The following is a 21,926-nucleotide window of genomic DNA, read 5'->3' on the forward strand; positions in this document are numbered from 1 at the left end:
ATGTGATGGTCAAAGGCTAGACTACTGTCTATGTGTGTCCCCAAGTCCCTAAGTACTAGGTCAACTCTTAGGAGTGTGTTGTCAATATGGAAGTTACTGGGGATGGATGACTTCCAGAAGGATACTAGTATGCATTTCTTGGAATTTAGGTTTAGTCCATGGCACTGGTACCAGTTGTTTATCTTTGTCAGCCCTTCTTGGAGAACATCTGTGTCAGTGGGTGATTCAGTGATAGCTCCTAATTTGACAACATCTGCAAATTTAGTCAGCCAGACTCCATTGATGTTGGCCTTGACTTCATAGAAGTAAATGCCAAAATGGAGCAGTCCTAACCCAAGGTGAGACTCAAACCTTGTACTTTTTGCCTAGGCAGCAAAGACTTTAACCATTATGTCAAACCATGCACCATGTGACATGTGTTTTTATTTATTAGCCAGCACATGCACAGATTGTAGGCATAGTCCATTTAACTTTTTTTTTTAATTAAAACTAAAAACAATACTTTCTTCTTAATGATTGCTGTGTTCAGCACATAAGCAAACTAAAATAAGTTAGTAGAGCTGAATGTAACAAAGCTTTATTTTTCTCATCCTAGCATACATATACTGAGTTGCTGATTGGCCATACAGTCCCCTGAAGCTTTGGGTCCTGCACTGCTGTCCAAATTGACCCATGTTGGGCTGTGTGTGCATGCACAATTGGCCAAGGATTCACCATATACCATTTGTTGCAAAACATCTGTGGCAAAGTGTATTACATTTTGGGCTAATAATTCCCTATAGAACTTTAGCCTGTACTTCCCTATGGAGTTTCTGCTGCTGTTTTCTTGATTACCACAATCAAGGAATACCTACAAATAATGCTTGTCAAAAATGGAAACATATTGGATGGCAATTCAGCTGCAGCAATAATTGGTTGTGCTGACCAGTGTGGCTTCTTGCCCCAATAATGTGCCTTCCATGAAAACCAGAACTGAACAAAGAGGATGCCCTAGAGTCCTGTCTGATGGCTTTGAGTGCTATAACAGCACAGAGAACTAGGACTCACCAGAATTGACAAAAATCTTTTTTTTCAAATGGCAAGAGAAACACTGAAAAGTATATGAATGTTGGGAGAACTGATTACATGCACTATGACAAACATAAAAAGGAACTTTTTTCTATGACTGGACTAATTTCTGAAGTGCATGCAATAAAATGTTATAACTGGTATTTTAATTGTGTAGACACATAAACACACACAAAAAAAGCTGACAACTGGTGTTTGCCGTGGATAAACTGCTCCCTTATCAGGATTTTATCCTCTACACCGAAGAGAAAGTTAAAACTACCTCCAAACAGTGAAACTAAGTATGCAGTTATCTAAGTTTTAATTAAGATATAGAAACCTAAGTTTTCCTTATTCTATTTGCAGCCTAGTTATTAAAACAAATTGTAAACTAAGGAAAACCTACCCGCCATGAGCACATTATCTGGAACGCCAGCCCCCCCAAAATAAATAAACTAGAAAAAGAGAAAAGCTTAAAATTAAAATTGCAATTTCTCCCTAACTATGCCATATTACCAAATTACCCCAACTGTTTATTAAACATCACTATTTATATAACTCCTGTCAAAACTACTACAGTATCCTTTCTCAGTAAAGTTAATTTCCTTGTTTTAACCTAAAAGAACTATTGCCACCAATTCCCCTTGCAGACTTTTCCTTGCTATTTTCTCTCATGTAATTACATGGCCACAATCTTCCTCTTAAAACTGGTTTGTACTGACTGATTGGCTTTTGCACTATTCTCAGTTCCAGGTGCAGGCCCTGCTGTGTTCACCCTCACTTTGCTCTGACTCACTTCGCTCCTCCACCCTACTCCCATTCCCACCCACCCCATTCCAATTTCCTTTATACCATCCACTCTTTCCCCTTCCTCTCCCACTAACCACTCACAATCAATTTCCTCTAAAATGTCTTAGATATCACTTTCTGTCAAACTTCATAGTATACCCATACAATCCCTCTACCCCCCTTTTAGACATGCAATACCTTATCTGCACCATCTCTCTCTTTCTTCTAACTACTCTAACGTCATATCACTTTCAACTTCCTTCTCCACTGCTATACTCTCCCACCTCCAATAACTTTGATACTCATTTCACACCATCCTTCTGTAATATCTCCCCAGCCCTATTTCACACCCCTAACTCATGTCTTTGTAAACTAACCAGACTGCAAATTCTCCCTCCTATCTACAACTCTAAACCCAAGCTGTACACACTGCACATATACATCATTTTACTCTCTCTACCCTCTAATAACTTACTCATATCTGGTGACATCCACCCGACCCTGGCCCCTCCCACTCTCAAAATACAAACCCATCTCCCCTATCCTCCACCTCCCCCTCTTCCTCTACTTCCTCTGACCATCATCAGTCTCTTACACTGAACACAACTATATCCAAGCACATAGCCATTTACTCCCTAAATATTCAAAGTCTAACTAACAAAATCACTGAATTCCATGCCTGGATAGCCCATACAACCCCTCACATCCTTTGCCTATCTGAAACTTGGCTTAAGCCACATATCTCTAACAACAAAATTGTCCCTCCAGGCTATAACATGTACCACTTAGATAGATCCCCAAAAAAGGGGGTGGGTGGTGCAGCCATCCTTCATTCAAATAGCCTAAACCTCTCACCCTTCTCTGCACCCCTTCTTGACTTCTACACAGCAGAACTCTTAGTCATAAACTGCCATCTCAACCCTCACAAAAAACTAGCTATTGCCTCCATCTATATCCCTCCTGGAAACAACCTGCCCATCCTAGAAAAAAATCCTATCTTGGTTCTCCCATAATATTCCCTATGAAACCATTATCCTAGGTGATGTCAACCTAGACTGGTCCAGACTTAAGACTGCCTCTCCTCAATTCAGTATAAATTTACACAGTTACCATCAACTAATAACTTCCCCCACCCGACTCCATAAAAACCCAACCTCTGGCTCCATCATTGACTGGATACTCACCAACACTCCTAACCTCTATCACAACCCAGCTTAGTGATCCCCTACCCATCTCTGTCCTTAGATACACCTCCCAACATCCAAAACCTAATCTTTATAGAGACTGTTGAAAACTTTCCAACATCAACATTACCCAGTTCAACTCTATTCTATTTTCCAGTAACTGGTCATTCCTTAAACATATCCCTCTAGATAAATCAGTTAATAGTTTCAATAACATCTTCCTAAATACCCTGAACTCCTTTGCTCCCTCTAGAAAGATAAGAATAAAATCCAACTACCATCCCTGGCTTTCCAAAGACACTAAGTCCCTTATGATCCAACGAGACAAAGCCTGGAAAGCCTGGATCAAAACTAAAGAATTACTCTTGTTTCATAACTATAGACATCTCAGAAATCTTACAAAGAAACAATCTACTGCTGACAAAAATCCTTCTTCAACTCAGCCCAACTGAACAGCAAACCCAACCCCCGAAAGTTCTGGTCAACTATAAATAAAATTATTTCGCCTGGCTGCCCCTCTAACCCCTTCCCTTACCCTAATACATCCCCTCTAGAAACAGCCACTTTACTTAATGAACACTTTATTGACACCATTCAGGCACTCTTACCATCCAATGGTAACACTACATTAAACCTGAAACTCATGCTAAACTCCTAGGAGTCATCATCAATGATGAACTCAAATTTAATATGCACCTTCTCCAATGCATAAAAAAAACAAAACAAAAACAGAAACTTTGTTTACTTTATCGTAACAAAAAAATCTAACTCCAAATTCTAGACTCTCCCTTGCTCAAACTCTCTTCCTCCCCTCCCTTCTTTATGCTGCCCCTGTGTTCACCAACATTCAAGCCACAACCTTAAACAAACTTAAACAAAATTATCACAAGATAGCTATATTCACCACAAACTCTCCATATAATACTCATCACTGCCTACCCCTTACATCCCTCCACTGGCTTGAGTTCCCCCACCTACTGTTGCTATCACAACTTCAAATGCTACACTTCATTCTCTATAAACCTTCATCCTGCCCTGCTCTCTCTTCCTTCATCTCTATCTACACACTTTCACGTACTCTTTGTACCTCTAATCAACAACTACTACTCACCTACCAACCAAAAAAACAGTATGAAAACTCCCTATATAAACACTCCAGTGCTCAAACTTGGAATAAACTTCCTAGAGACATATGTTCCATCACCCACCCATCCCACTTTAAAGAAAAATTAAAAGTCCACCTGCTTAACTCCAAAATCTGTCCTTGTCTAGCTCCAGCTTAACTCCTCTCTCCACTCCTTGGGTACCCCTTTCAGTAGCCCCCTCTCAGCAAAATATCCTCTCTACTTGAAGACATTTTTTCCTACTTTATACTTATATCTGTTTGGAAGAAACTATTTCTGTAAATATGTATATAAATCACTACTGTGATCATTTAGGATTGAAATAACTACTGATGTTTAAATTTTATTTTTGTCTCATGTAAATTTTTTTACTTTATCTTTTAAATAGTATTGTATAATCTTTTTTCTGAACACGTCAATGTATTTGTTATCAGTTTTCTGTATTTGCATATTTTGTATTATTTGGAGCTTTTCTCCTCCGGTCTCCACTGAAAATGGGCCACAAGCCCAGCTGGACTAACCTGGTTAACAAATGTCAATAAATAAATAAATAAATAAAATAACTTAATGAGTATTGTAAAGTTGTGGCTACAACCTGACAGCACCAGTTAGTTGAAAATTTTAGAAGTTTTATTGATAGATTTAAAAGAGTTTTGTCTGGGAATATAAGAAAATGAGTATTGCTAAGTAATCACAGGAACTCTAATAAACTGGTATTGTTTTAGTACAACACTTATTGGTTAATGATGTAATATTTAAAGCTAAACTGAATGCTTCTAAGTCTAAATGTATCAACTTCCAGAAAAGAAAAGATAGCAAGTGGTGTGTTAACTTATTATATATGGTAGGGAGGATTTACATTGATACATTATGTGCTGCTAATACTGAAGAGAAGGCTTGTAGTGGAAAAGTGAATGAAAAATGACACATCTGCTTACAGATAAACGTGTTCCTATGGAATGTGATAAACCTTCAGCAAGAATAATTGAGTCAACACTATGATTTGTGTTGCAATTAACCTAGTAAAGTGTACTATATTTTCAGAAGAGAGGGAAATTCAAACTCTGCTGGACTCTGGAAGCACGAATATCCTTGTCAAAGGTCCCCTAGTATATTGTCATAAGATATAAGATTAGTAACAACCAGAAAGTAGAGGCAATACACATTCATGGGGTTGAAAACAATATCCCTTCGTACACGTAGAAATTAAAAAAAATTCTAGGAAAACTTGCATCCTGTGGCTGTAATGCATGATTTGATTCATGATTTAATATTAGGAAAATAGTTTTCCCATTTTAAAGTACTATAGAAAATATGGTAAGAGGAACCAGACACAGTGTGGCAAATTGAAACAAGAGGTAAACCAACAGCACGATGCTCCCATCTATATAACACAGTAGGGGGGATAGATGAAACAGTGGCACTCATGCAGAGATCCAGAATCAAAACCAGGAGAGTGGAATTGGCATAAAAGCTACAAAGGAGCTAGAATTTGGTTGGGGTTGAACACTGAAAATGATTATGGCCATTATCAAAACATGTCATATAACTAGGGCAACAGAAACCAAAAACTGTAAGAGATGGCAGCATAGGAAATGAAGATGAACTGATAAAGATCTCAGAAATAAGAATCTGTGCAAGACCAAACTCTGCACAGAGATTACAAGAAGCATTAGCACAAAATTGAGAAAAAATAAAAGAAGTAGGTATTTCTCACTTTAAATATTTTGGGAAAACACTGCCCCTAAAATCTACTTCTGATGATTTTATTAAAAGGGCAAACTCTTAAGTAAAATCATAAGTTACTAACAGAGGTTCAGAACAAAGGATCCTTTTATATTTCTTTAATTGTGTTTATTAGGGTGGTGCACTGATCATATTTGACCATTTTCTGGCTCAGCCTGGGTTGCAAACATAGTAATAACTGTAAAGTATACAAGAGTAACATAACATAACATAACATAACATAACATAACATAACATAACATAATATAACATAACATAACATATAACATAACATATAACATAGCATAATATATAGCATAACAAAACATAACATAACATAGATGTAGATAATTATATCCATATTTACAAGGAGGTTTAAAAAGAGGGATCGGTAGTATATAATGCATAATACAGGTATTATAGGTGAGGTAAATGTGCTCCAAACAATAGAATGGAAATAGCATATACAAGTGTGGAGGGAAATTTTAGCAGACAAGAGAACAGAAATTGTAGAATACTAAGAGATGCAATAGTGGAGCTAATAACAGGTGAAGTGGATATTAGATATATAATAGGGGATGGATAGGGCAGATGGCGTAGCAGTGGGTATGAGTTTATATGTTGAAGAGGATAAGAGATTAAGCAGACAAGGTTTTCCAGGATGAATGTAATAGAGCAACCAGATGACATGTGCACTTATATTGTTCAGCTAGGTATTATTTGAGCTAATATCTGAACTGTTTGTAGTCTGTGCCTTCAGTAAGATCAGGTGGCAGCCAAGAATAAGATTGGCTCTGCCTTGAATAGGTAACCAATTCACCTTTTCCAAAATGTTGCAGTGATGTCTACACTACAGTTTAATTTTTTATCAAGTCTTTTGGGTTTATAGTTCCATGATGGGAATGGACCCCATTCCTAAGCCAAAGTATGATTAAAGTTTATGAAATTAGTATTGGTTCAGTCTTTGATGTTAGCCAGAAATGCTCTTCACAGCTGCCACAGTGTGCCCAGAATTGACTCCTTCTGTAATTCATATGGAGTTACATCTAGAGGTAGCATATTTAAATACAACTGCATATTGTTTTTTATGAGACCCATTGATCCTACTACTATTAGAACTGTCTTGGTATCCTTCTTCCACATTGCCTTCATTTCTGCCTGCAAATCCTGGTATTTTATGAACTTATGTCTATCTGTACATAAGACACTATAATCATCGAATGTAGCAATTTCAATGATCAGTACTACTTTTTCTTCTTTTCATGGACTGCTGTATTTGGTTTTCTATCTGCGCTGGTGCAGCGGTAGTGTTGTTGCCTCACAGCAAGAGGTTCTCCCGTTTGACTCTCGGCTGGAGTGCGGGGAGAGCCTTCTGTGTGGAGTCTGCATGTCCTCCCCGTGGTTGGGTGGGTGTTCGAAAGACATGCGTAATGGGCGTGCCTTCGCTGAAAATTGAACAACGAGCTGGCATCTCAGCGTTCGTGAAAAATCTGCTGCCAATCATTAGCGGACCGGAGTTCCACTGTGGTGACCCCTAACTGGGAAAAGCTGAAAGACACAACAACTGTATTTGGTTTTCTAGCATCTATTATTTGAACTGTTGGTAATGGGTGATCTCAACTGATATAAACTTCATCATTCTATATAATGCTTTGTGAATCATGTTTCCAGTGCTTCTCGGCTACTTCAATATTGTAATTTTTGCACAATTCCCAATGCAACAGCCTTGTCACATTATTATGCCTTTCAGTATACAGGCCTTCTGCCGTTAATGTATCACACCCAGCTCTAAGATGTGTGACTGTTTTCAGTTCTGTTTTACAGACCCTGCATTTGTCTATTTCTCCCACATGTTCAATGGACTTTGTAAACCATCATATATGTAGTCCACTGTCCTGAACCTTAAGTGTTTTGGTTTAAATTCACCCCTCCTTAACCATTCCTGCATCTGATCCTGATTGACATAAGATTGTTCCAGGAGTCATCTGTACTTGCAACTGTTTATGCCTTTTCCATATTTCTTGACTTCTCATTTGATCTTTCTCCTTATATTCCTTCTTTTGTTATTTTGCAAATTCACTTACTGCCTGATTTTTACCTACTTCTAGTTTGATTTTCATTCCCTCTTGACACCAATATGCTTCTGCTAAAGTAAGAAGGGAAGTCATCTTGGACTTCTCCTCAGGTTTTAAAACTTTCTCTATATTTAGATCTGGTGAAGTCAGCAGCTATGTATGCAGTCCTACAATTACATGTCTATACATGTAATCAGTTTTGAGGAGGAATATATAATTTTGGTATACACTGATTTTTATATATTATTTAATAAGAGTGAAGTATTTTCTTGTTTTCCTTTCCAACTGATTTGGTTCCTTTTGGAGCCAATCAATCACCCCAAAACTATTAAGTTAGAACAGAACAGCAAATTATCTTATAGCATGGACTTTGTCTCTAGCTGTCAGGGCTGCTTTCTGTATTAATTTTAGTCTAATAAAATTTTCCTTACTGAGCATTTTGTTTGCATTTGTTCATGTTTTATTGTCGATCCTTCATCAATTTCCAAATATTTATACACTCCCTCCTGCTCATATTCCTTTATATCACATTTCTGTCCCAAACTGATATTTTCTTAATGTTGCAGCTTTCCTGCTTTAAATGTTGCTTTTGCACATTAATCAAGACCAAATGACATTCTTATATCATCTGAGAAAGTTTTAACCACTTGTAGTTGTGCTTTCAGCTCCTCATTTGATGCACCATACATGTTTAAATCATTCACAAAAAGAAGATAAGTCTTTACAGTTGGTTGTTTTCTGGGAGCCAAATTGTAACCATGACATAGTCTGTTAAGCAAACAGGATAATGGGTTAAGGACAGAAAAAGAGCAGCAGTGTGAAAGAGTCACCCTGGAATACCCCCCGTTGATTTTTTATCCCTGGGATAATAATTTGTCCTTTATCATGGCAAAGCTGCAAAGTTGTTTGCCATTATTTCATGGTCACTGTAATGTAACTGATCAATGTAAGGTGCATAAACATCTGTAAGCATACCGTTATCCATGAATGTGGGATGCTGTCAAATCCTTTTTGTAATCTAGTCATGCCATACTTAGATTATTCCCCTTTTTATAATTCTTCATTGTGGCTTTCTTTAGCAATAAAGGATTCTTTCTTCCATATGACTTTCTTTTGTTACCCTTTTGTTCTGTTTCAATGACTGAGTTTTCTTCTAAATGACTTTAAACTTTGTCAGCATCAATTCATGTATATAGTTCATATATTGTCAGAAGGCAAGTTATTGGTCTTTAGTTTTTAGGATAGCTTGCAAGTTCACTCTTAAGTAGTAGTATTGCTTTTCCTGTTGTTAACTACATTGGTGTCTGTTTGGGATACACATATAAGTAGTTCTTACTCGGGGCTAAATCTTCATGTAAAATGCTTATACTTTTAGTTACAAATTAGGTACTATATCTAGGCATGGGGTTTTCCAGTTAGGAGCCTTTCTTAATTTTGTTTCAATTAATGTCACTGTTACTTCATCCCATTTCATATCCTGTACATATGAACTTCTTACTGTTTATTTTACTTCTATCCATTCAGCATCTTTGTTATGTTCGGCAGGGTCTTTATAGATATTTCTCCAAAATGTGTCTATATGCCAGTGCTGGTACTGATGATGTTTCAACTGGTGGACATGTAGACCAGCCTGAAGCAAGGCCTATGGCAGGGTCCTCCATCATGTCTTCTTTTGTATTCTCATGAGACAAGGTGACGTCACCTGTTGGGGGCCCTTGTGAGACAGGTTCCATGACACAGTAGTGGTACTTCCATGTTAGTAACACTGACAGTGAGATGTATGTAAAATGTGCACCATGGAAACCTATGGGCAGGTCTATTGTGGCATGCTTACAGCGGCTCCACCATTGTAGTATCATACAGGACTAGGCTGAGGTTGTTGCTACAGCCCTGGGCTGGCATGCAAAGTTGGCATGCATAGCTCCTCCATCTCAGCCTGCAGGTGCAGTCACACACAGCTTTAGGACTGCTTATCCTGGACCTCAGTATGCAATGAAATTTCTCTGCAGCCTGTGGCTGGATGAGTGGAGGTATGATTACTCCTTTTGGATACTATCAGCCTGCAACAATGGCAAAGTTGTGCAAATGACATTGAGGACTGTATCATAAGTTGCATGGCTATAACCAGTCTTTAGGTTCACTGGCATAGATGCTGTTCTGGCAAAACTTTCCATGTTCTGCACCATTCAGAAATGAACTGCTTTACCAGAATCTCACATACCAAGTGTGGCAGTAGTGTCCTGGCCACCTATAGCTACCTTTTTTCCATGTTCATGATTGCGAACAATGTCATTCGGTACACACTCCCTCAGATGGTGTATATGCACATGTGCAGACATCTGTGTCAGGTGACATGTGGGTAGGGGTGTGTCTGTCTTACTGAAACAGGGGGCACCTTCTAGGGAATATGGACATGGTAGAGTGACTGCAGCACAGTCTTACCTTCTCCCTCTAATGGTGGCTGGAATAAAGCTTCTAATGTTGCATGGTGCTGTGTGAGATGAAGTATTTCTAATCTCTGTACCCTCATTGGTGCCATGGGTGAAAGATGCGTGTCCTGTTAGGTTGGGATGTGATGACAATTCTGCCCTGACCCTTTGCTTATCTTTTCAGACTGTATTGTTGTTTGTCATACATTGCTCGATCTGTTTGACACTCATTATATGTCATATAATGTAGTTGTTTTTCCACAACTTTAGCTATATTTTAACCATCTCTTGCAGATGTGTTATGTTATCTTCATCCAAAGACCTGAGCAATGATGGCATCTTTCATCCATTGTGCCCACTGATGTTATACTTGCTGCAGACACTGTTTGGGGGGTGGTGGTGGTTCACTGTCATTGGTCTCCTCACTATGTGAGATTCCCATATGTCATATTGTGTAGGATGCAGCAGGCAGTGAGCATAGGATGGATCTTCAGAGGTGAGTACCAGAGTGTGCCAGTGGTGCTGCAAAGACAATGAAAACATTTTGGCAAGTGCACAAAGACACATTCTGTGGTGTTCCATTCATGATGTGTGTGGTTGTAGGTCTTTTGTGCTTGTGTCTGTGGACTTTAGGGGTGTTAGCAGGCATGACTTCAGTAGATATTCAGTATCACCAAACAAGTCAACAGTGGGAATGAGTCCAGCTTTAAACACATGGCACTGCAGTGCTACACACTGGTATCATGGCTGCTCCCTGGGTTGTAAGCTAACATATCAACAATTTCTTCTGAAATGTTACAGACTATCTGGCAGTTAACTAAGTAGTATCTATTCCCATTTAGGTATGTAGTATCTATGCCTACTTAGGTATGCATCTGCGTTATTTGTAGTTGGTTTACATACAGCTATGGATGTGTGTCATCCAATATTGTTTAGAATGTGACAAATTGTGGAACCCCTTTCATTTTAGCATTTTTTTTCTTCCTGTGTATCAGATATCCTAATATCTTAGTTCACATGAGCAAGCAAGCAGTTTACTTACTGCAGTAGGATATAGCTTACTGATGCTTCTTAGGATATGCACGTTTTGTCTCCTGTGGGTCTTTGTAAGATGTCTGCTGCTGGAATGGTTCTTGCAGTTAAATCCTGGTTTCTGAAAGTGCTCCTACCTTTGGCACCTGCAGCTTCTGCAGGCCATTACATTTGGCATAATTCCTTCATTTTATGGATATGAATTCAAAAGCTGTCCACATGTATGTGGCTACTAAATGTATGGTCTTGTACACATGTGGACATGTCACTGTGTGTGTTTCTTGCATTCATGAATCACATGTTTTCAAGCTGTTATTTGTGGCAGTCTCACTTGCATATTGTTATGTCACTCTTTCTGTCATACTTGAACTGGGGATGTGCCTTCTTATCCCTATGGCTGTGATTTGCAATACACTTTTGTAGTTTTTTTTCCTCCAAGTTGCTACACATTATTGTAAACAATATTTATGTATAGTACCCCAAGTCTGGCCCCTTACATTTCCCTGAGATATAGTGGTACTTGCTGTGGAATTTTTGTATTTCTTTATTTGCTTTGGGTAAGTGTTCTGGACCACAAATACATATTTCAGCAACAAATACGACAATACAAGGCTAGACTGTAGCTAAAACCAATGCTGACAATAAAAAAGGTATCACAAAAGGAAGAACCGACAGAACTGAATACTGAAATATGGTAGCTGAGACCGACACCTGTTTCATTTAGAGCTCATTTCTGTGAAACTGCATAAGGAATAAACTTTCAAGACCGGAAAAACAAACTAGCGAAACTAGATAAATAAGAATATTCATTATATTAGTTATTTTACTTGAAAGCAGGCAAGATACAATGTATGCATAGGTAATTTTTGATTAGGAAGCGTTGCGCTACCATTATTAGTATTTATGCTGTAGGTTGAACATCGCTATTTTTATGTTATTTTATATATTTTACATATTTATCTACTTTATATAGTTTAATAATCAAAATATTTGTTTTTTATCTTTCAGTTTCAAAGCCTGTTATTATTACAGTCTTGGTGTATGATTTTTTTATTATGTTAATAGAGAATTGCAAATGCACCTTAGTTAGGTGTGATCTGTACCTTTAAGGAGCTAAAGGGAGAGCAAGGGGCGTGGTTAAGTGTTTCAATGCTGGTATTTAAACTCACTTGTAATGGTGTGAATGTTTTGCTTGTCTGAAGAAGTTAGTGCAAGGTACTAACGAAAAGCTTTTACAGTGGCTTAATAAAATTTGTTGTTTTTCATGTTTTTTACGTTTTGGACTGGCCTGAGTCGAGTTCTTGGCTTTTGAATTTGTGGTGGTTTTCGCTAAACTGCATAAGGAAAGAGGTTGGAAAAAATAGTTTGTGCACTATAGGGAGCAGTCCCTCCATATCCTGCAAGTCCGTCTGAGGTTGCACTAAATTTGGACAAATTAGCTAATTTTGTGTACATGGCTTTTCACTGAAAATGGGCTGACTTCATAGTTGCCAAACACATCAGTGCAAAGTATAATTTCCAATAGTGCAAAACATTAATTTTGGACTTTTTTACAAACAGTATTTACAAAGTCCAAAAAGGAGGCATTTCAGTACTAAAAATAACTAAAAGACTTTTTAAAATAACATCCAATGGATCCAGCCAGCAAGAGAACCCAGCCTATACACCAGCCAAGTGACCAAAAGTGTTATAAAAATAAAATTGACCACAAAAACTCCAAAATGCCACAAAAATAGGCAAGAGGGCATAAAACCTTCAAAGTTTATTCCCCCGACGTTGGCACTTTCATCCCATCATGCATCAGGACTTCATCAGAACTGGGTTACATATGCATAGGTTCCTGTTCAAATACCCATGTCTTAAAACAATATACCCCCTAATCAGTACTTGTTAAAACATAAGCCAAATAGAACCATAAATTAAACATTAAATATGAAAATAATAATAATAAACAGTAAAAAATAATTTATAAAAACCTCTCGTAGTTTGGCTGCCCTTAAATGCAGCACTGGACCTATAGATATAACGTCATTAAACCCTAGGATGTTGTGGGCATTAAGTTTCAATTGCCGAAGCAGTTCTCTGTATTTGAGGTTTGTCTTCCACATACCACCTCTGGGGTCTTTGGGTATTTGTTTCAAAATCACAAACTCAGACTTCCTAAAATTATTACATGCAAGGAATGTTTAAATAATGTGTTGTTGTGATTACACTCCTTTATATCATAATTATGTTCATATATCCTAACTCTTAGTGCCTGTTCCATCTTACCAATATGAATGATGTGATGCATGATGGGATGAAAGCACTTAACTTCTGGTGAATAAACTTGGAATGTTTTATACCCTCTTGCCTATTTTTGCAGCATTTTGGACTTTTTTGTGGTCTTGGCTAGTGTATGGGTCAGGTTATCATGACAGCTGGATCCATTGGATGTGGTTTTGAAAATTCTTTTAGCATTTACAAAGACTTGTTATAATCATCTAGAACAGGTACCAAGGGCATCGATTCTTATGCCAACAGGCTGGCATACATGCTACTGAGGGTGTCACAGAGTTTTTTGTGTTTCAGTATGCTATCAATTTGGAGATCTAGATTATGCCCCATAATGCATCTAATGCATACACACTATGACAAAGTGTGCTCTAACACATGATATACATTTATTTGGTGTACAGTGGCATCTTATATTTCCAGGTAGGGTGCTTCTTATCCTGGGAGCAGCTAAAGAAAGATTTTAGCGAGTGACTCAGGATGCTGAGGGAATACTTTAAAGAATGATGAGGAGCTAATAATCTACAGAAGATTCAGCTTCCTAATGCAGTAGTCTTGGTGTAACTGTTTGAAAACTGTCCTACCTAAAGTGACGCAGGTCTAGCTGGAAACTCTCATAGTCTCTATTGCTGGTTTAGGTTTCTAGCTTTGAGAGAGTCCTTGAAATCTTACAAGGTCCTTCTACAAGATTTTTCATTCAGAGCAATATGCAATGTTTAAGGAATTAATTTATCACATTTGGAAATCCACCTTCCTGATCACAGTTTTATTGCAAGTGGTACTGACCATGACAATAAGGAATATAAGTTTTTAGAGTGTTTTGCAAGGGGTTGTGCCACCTGCAGCCTCACTTAGGGGGTTCGTTCACCTTCCCAATCTTTACATATTCTAACTCTGAGGTGACAGCAACTTGGAGAAGATAAAAAACAACTCTGTGCCTTTTTCACTGAGTTGATGTGACACTAAACACAGTATGCTGGACATAATATATTTAGAGATCGGGTACATGGAAAACATGAGTGCTAAACTTACCATCTGTATAAAATACTGCCATGGTGTCCATGTGGTAGTAAACATGGCTATAGGTTAAACTTACCACTTGTATAAAATACTGCCATGGTGTGCCTGTGGTAGTAAACATGGCTATAGGTTAAATGTAGCATGTGTATAAAATACTGCCATGGTGTGCCCGTGGTGGTAAGTGTGGCTATAGGTTAAATGTAGCATTTGTATAAAATACTGCCATGGTGTGCCTATGATGGAAAACATGGCTATAGGTTAAACTTACCACTTGTATAAAATACTGCAATGGTGTACCCATGGTGGTAAATGTGGCTATAGGCTAAATGTAGCATTTGTATAAAATACTGCCATGGTGTGCCTATGGTGGTAAATGTGGCTATAGGTTAAACTTACCACTTGTGTAAAATACTGCCATGGTGTGGCCATGGTGGTAAATGTGGCTACAGGCTAAATGTAACATTTGCATAAAATACTGCCACGGTGTGCCCATGGTGGTAAACATGGCTATAGGTTAAACTTACCCCTTGTATAAAATGCTGCCATGGCGTGCCTGTGGTGGTAAATGTGGCTATAGGCTAAATGTACAATTTGTATAAAATGCTGTCATGATATGATCATGGTGGTAAATGTGGCTATAGTAGACTGTGAATAGTATATTTGTAGCCATTAAGTCATAGTTAATCCACTTTGGATACAGGTAAATATTTAGATATTTCTCTGCATTATCAAACTTTCCTACTGTTTTTCTAGATTCTTATTTATTTAAAATAAGGGAAGGCTCTTTTTTATTGACTTATGGTCTTATTTACATATACAGACATATACATTCTTTTGTGAGAAGATATACTTTGGGCTTTGCATTGCTTAGATACATGTATTTGCTTATCACAAACATTCCAACTTCAGGTTCAAAAATTGACGAGAACCTTGATCAGGACATAGCATAAAAGGGAGTCTCACACTACTCACTGCTACATCTAAGCAAATGAAGACATGTTTTGGTTCCTCACAGAAATATACTACTTGTTGTCCAAATATGGTGGATAAAGCCAAATTAATGTTATAGCGACCCCTCAAGGTTCTAGTGCCATAGTAATTACTTTATGCCAGCTATGCTTTCTCTATCATTTTAATCCCAAAGACTTGCCTGTTTCCTCCCTGGCGAATGTAATGGCCACACAGCACCACCTGTGTATGTACTGGGGTACTTTTGGTACATTAATTTGAAGATGAAGTTGCCTTTGTAAAGGTATGGGGAGTAGCATATATTCCATGGAATCCTGGCTGTTGTACTGCATCTGAATATCACTGCATACATGTTCTGATTTGTTTGCATTTATTTGCTAACTAGATAAACCCACTAGAGACAAATGCCATGGAGAATTAACTGTTTCAATGACTTGCTCAGTAAATGGCAATGAAGGAATCAAACCTAAATTTGCAAGATCATTCGCAACATATAACCATAATAATCTGTGCTAAGCTACCAGTGATCAATCTGTCCTTTTTGATTATTTGGTGAAGATAGGATATATACAGTACTTACTTTAGAAGCATTTTGATGAAAGCAGGTGACATCACTTACTACTGAGGCTTCATTTTTTTGCATGCTACTTTTTTGTAGCAGATTAGTGCCTTAGCAAGCAACCTCTTTGGTTATTCCAGTTTCTGTTCACTGCCTCATGTCTTTCTCCAGTCTATATCCTTGTTCACCATTCCAAGGATACATCCAGATACAGTGTGTTGTGAGCTGCAGGGAGTCTTCATATTTCCCCAGTTATATTGAGGTAGTTTACTTCATTATAGTCATAGTCATAGTATAGTCACAGCTGCTGAGATATCTTTAGGGCACCCTTGAACTTATTAAATTATTTAATACTATCTAGTTTATCCTTTGCACTCCACCAGGCAATGTACTGGCAGCATGGAATTCCCTGCCACCCCCCAACATACACACACGTGCTCACCCACACACACACACGGAATTAGCAAGCAGCTACTGCTAAATTCTCATCTGCCAGCCTGTCCTCCAGGGCTGAGTACCATAGCTGTACTTTTATTGTCAGTATCATAAATGGGAGCTCTCTCTTTAAACTGGTGAATTTGCTCACCTCTTTTCCCTTAACACACGGATATTAGTATTTTTAGTTAACTACGAGAATTTAATTCTCTTACAGAGAATTCTGCAATATAAGAGCCAGTGTCTGATTTCATGAAAAAATGCCTTCTGCTGTATTTGAGGTTTCTGAAGCCTTCTAACCAGTTTCATGCTGCCCATCCTGGTCATTGGACCAGATGATGTTTATAGAATTATTATGGCAAGATTATTTATTTGTCAGTAGTGCCTTGTCTGATCAGTATGCTACCCTGTTTTTATTTTCTTCATCAGCAGTACACTGTATTATTTTTCACTCTTCCAGCTTTATCACCGCTATTGTGATTCACAGAAGATCTGTGTGTGCAACAAAATGTGGAAAAACATATTATATACGCAACCTAAATATAATACAATAAGGTTCATACTTCTCAACTGTCCAGATTCTATTGTGATTCACAGAAGATCTGTGTGTGCAACAAAATGTGGAAATACATATTATATATGCAACCTAAATATAATACAATAAGGTTCATACTTCTCAACTGTCCAGATTTTTGCAGAATGTCCAGATTTTTGGCTCATATTTTTGCTCCACTCCTCTTAAAATTTGTCATTTTCTGCCAAATCACTGAGGACTGAAGTCACTAAATAATGACAGACATTTCACCTTCAAGCGTTATATCCTTCAGAAAATGTATGTTAACGCAAGACCTGTTATTCTAGCAACTTATATAAGTTTATAAGAGCAATATTTAAAATCTGCCCCTACTTTTGGACCTTTGAACACCTATTATTTTTGTCTCTGTCCAGATTTCTTGTGCTAAGAGGTTGAAAGGTATGATAGGGTTGCTTAATAAGTTCATTGAAAGTACATGGATTCTGCTTTTAATAAGGAATATACTGCTTCTACATAACCTAAATTTTATACAGCTATATTCTGCATTTGTACATGTGCATATAGTGTATGTGTGTGTATATATGCATATTTGTAAAATAACTGATGCCATTTTCCTGCTCTTAAATTCACATCTACCCAAATTCCTCTGTGAAAGGGAGACATAAGAAAATACCACCAAGATTTCCCGATTACAAAAAAAAAAAAAAAAATGAAAAAGGTATATATGTATGACCAATTGCACATATATATGTATATGTAGGAAATGTCTGAAACAGTGAATGTTCCAAATGTAGACCTTCGTTTTCTTGATATGCTTTGGCTGACAAAACAGATGGTCAACAGATGTATGAGATCAACTGTCCACAGGGACTGTGCAATCTAACAGTTGAAATATATGTTTAGCAGGGAGTGAGGCATGTAAGGGGCTTGCCCCCATGAAAAAACATATAAAAAAACATTTTTCACTTTGAATGCTCTGAGGTTCATTCCCAATGTTTGAAACATAGATATTTCATCCATTTGACATTAGATACTATACATTTATATATATACACACACACACACACACACACACACACACACACACACACACACACACACACACACACACACACACACACATTTATCTCTCTCTCTCTCTCTCTCTATATATATATATATATATATATATATATATTTATACAACATTGGTATGTGAATATGTATCTGGGATTTCCCTGCCCCAAGAAAAGAATATTTTTGAAGGGACAAGTGTTCTGGACTCCCAACATCTCCAAGGTACTAACTCCAAGATTAGTGGAAAAACAGTGTGAATGATGTGAAATAGAAACAAAACCAGTAAACAGGAAAAAAAATTACACAAAAAATGGCAGCAAAAATACCTTTGTAGTCCAACAAGGATTCTCTTCATAAAATGTATACCAAAGTCCAAAGTATAAAAATAAATTTAATAGAACACACAGAACATGAAGAAACAGTAAAATCCAAAAAGAAATACAAGCACAAATGCTTAAGTGCTTTCATCCCTGAAATTTTTGTGGGACTTCTTCTGAACCATAAAACCTTGTAACACTAACAAACTTTAAATATACATACGACCCTTCAATTTAAAAAGTCATATGACTGACATCAATTAAAACAGCAGCTAGTGTATTACGCAGCACTGTTGCTTAGAACCCTATCGTGTAACTTTAAAGGCCTAAGTGGTATTAGGAAAAGCAACTAACTTTATTACCATTTCCTGTTGTACTAAATACAAAAATCTTCTAAAACAGAAGTGTTTAAAACTTGAAAAAAAGCATTAATACTTGAATGTATAGTATTATACAGCACCATTGCTTAAAACCTTTTCTTGTAACTTTTAAAGGGCTAAGTCAGGTCACAGGAAAGCAACTAACATTATTAGCAATTTCCTATGGTACTGGTTACAAAATGCTCTACAGCAGTGGTGATGAAGCTTGTAAAAATACAAAGTACTTAAATGTACAGTAACTTTTAAAAACAATGTTTGTTTTAAAACACATTAAATCTGTTTTGAAAGGTAGAAGCATTTCTAGACCAAGATAAAGTTGATGTGCATATATTTTTTATATACTTATATAATAAATTTTAAATAAAATTGATATAGATTTTATAATTTATGTATTATTGTACAGATTTTAATGTATGAAATATAGCTTTTTAGAAATGGTTTATATATTACACACATATGTTTTGTATTGTTATAAATTTAATGCGATGAATGTGAATTTTAGTAAGTTTACTGTTTATTTGCAAGTGGCGCTTTAAAAAAATTTTGAATTGGTGTCTACCAATCATTGTGCAGAGTGGACTACTTAAATGACTGTTACTAGTAGTACTTTGTAAAGTTTGATAAAGCCTAACGGCGAAAGCGCTCACTTTTTTTGTCAATAAAGCTGTGTTTTACCTATTTGGACTCTAGACTGCGATTTCCTGACCTGGAGCAGTGTTTACGAAACAAATCCTGGCGTTCTGCTGTTGACTACATTTTCCTACACAGGAGTAGTGTTTGCGACACTAGGAAGCATTATTTTATTTCATTGGACTGTGTTAGCTGGGTACTGCCATTGCGACAGCGATTTATGGTGACTGGAACTTATTTCCCCAGTTATGTTGAGGTAGTTTACTTCATTATAGTCATAGTCATAGTATAGTCACAGCTGCTGAGATATCTTTAGGGCACCCTTGAACTTATTAAATTATTTAATACTATCTAGTTTATCCTTTGCACTCCACCAGGCAATGTACTGGCAGCATGGAATTCCCTGCCATCCCCCAACATACACACACGTGCTCACCCACACACACACGGAATTAGCAAGCAGCTACTGCTAAATTCTCATCTGCCAGCCTGTCCTCCAGGGCTGAGTACCGTAGCTGTACCTTTATTGTCAGTATCATAAATGGGAGCTCTCTTTTTAAACTGGTGAATTTGCTCACCTCTTTTCCCTTAACACACGAATATTAGTATTTTTAGTTAACTACGAGAATTTAATTGTCTTACAGAGAATTCTGCAATATAAGAGCCAGTGTCTGATTTCATGAAAAAATGCCTTCTGCTGTATTTGAGGTTTCTGAAGCCTTCTAACCAGTTTCATGCTGCCCATCCTGGTCATTGGACCAGATGATGTTTATAGAATTATTATGGCTAGATTATTTATTTGTCAGTAGTGCCTTGTCTGATCAGTATGCTACCCTGTTTTTATTTTCTTCATCAGCAGTACACTGTATTATTTTTCACTCTTCCAGCTTTATCACCGCTATTGTGATTCACAGAAGATCTGTGTGTGCAACAAAATGTGGAAAAACATATTATATATGCAGCCTAAATATAATACAATAAGGTTCATACTTCTCAACTGTCCAGATTCTATTGTGATTCACAGAAGATCTGTGTGTGCAACAAAATGTGGAAATACATATTATATATGCAACCTAAATATAATACAATAAGGTTCATACTTCTCAACTGTCCAGATTTTTGCAGAATGTCCAGATTTTTGGCTCATATTTTTGCTCCACTCCTCTTAAAATTTGTCATTTTCTGCCAAATCACTGAGGACTGAAGTCACTAAATAATGACAGACATTTCACCTTCAAGCGTTATATCCTTCAGAAAATGTATGTTAACGCAAGACCTGTTATTCTAGCAACTTATATAAGTTTATAAGAGCAATATTTAAAATCTGCCCCTACTTTTGGACCTTTGAACACCTATTATTTTTGTCTCTGTCCAGCTTTCTTGTGCTAAGAGGTTGAAAGGTATGATAGGGTTGCTTAATAAGTTCATTGAAAGTACATGGATTCTGCTTTTAATAAGGAATATACTGCTTCTACATAACCTAAATTTTATACAGCTATATTCTACATTTGTTCATGTGCATATAGTGTATGTGTGTATATATGCATATTTGTAAAATAACTGATGCCATTTTCCTGCTCTTAAATTCACATCTACCCAAATTCCTCTGTGAAAGGGAGACATAAGAAAATACCACCAAGATTTCCCGATTACAAAAAAAAAAAAATGAAAAAGGTATATATGTATGACCAATTGCACATATATATGTATATGTAGAAAATGTCTGAAACAGTGAATGTTCCAAATGTAGACCTTCGTTTTCTTGATATGCTTTGGCTGACAAAACAGATGGTCAACAGATGTATGAGATCAACTGTCCACAGGGACTGTGCAATCTAACAGTTGAAATATATGTTTAGTAGGGAGTGAGGCATGTAAGGGGCTTGCCCCCATGAAAAAACATATAAAAAAACATTTTTCACTTTGAATGCTCTGAGGTTCATTCCCAATGTTTGAAACATAGATATTTCATCTATTTGACATTAGATACTATACATTTATATATGTATACACACACACACACACACACACACACACACACACACACACACACACACACACACACACACACACACACACACACACACACACACATTTATCTCTCTCTCTCTCTATATATATATATATATATATATATATTTATACAACATTGGTATGTGAATATGTATCTGGGATTTCCCTGCCCCAAGAAAAGAATATTTTTGAAGGGACAAGTGTTCTGGACTCCCAACATCTCCAAGGTACTAACTCCAAGATTAGTGGAAAAACAGTGTGAATGATGTGAAATAGAAACAAAACCAGTAAACAGGAAAAAGATTTACACAAAAAATGGCAGCAAAAATACCT

This window comes from Protopterus annectens, chromosome 6.part0 (genome assembly GCF_019279795.1).
Source record: "Protopterus annectens isolate FY-2018-M chromosome 6.part0, PAN1.0, whole genome shotgun sequence".
Taxonomy (NCBI): domain Eukaryota; kingdom Metazoa; phylum Chordata; order Ceratodontiformes; family Protopteridae; genus Protopterus; species Protopterus annectens.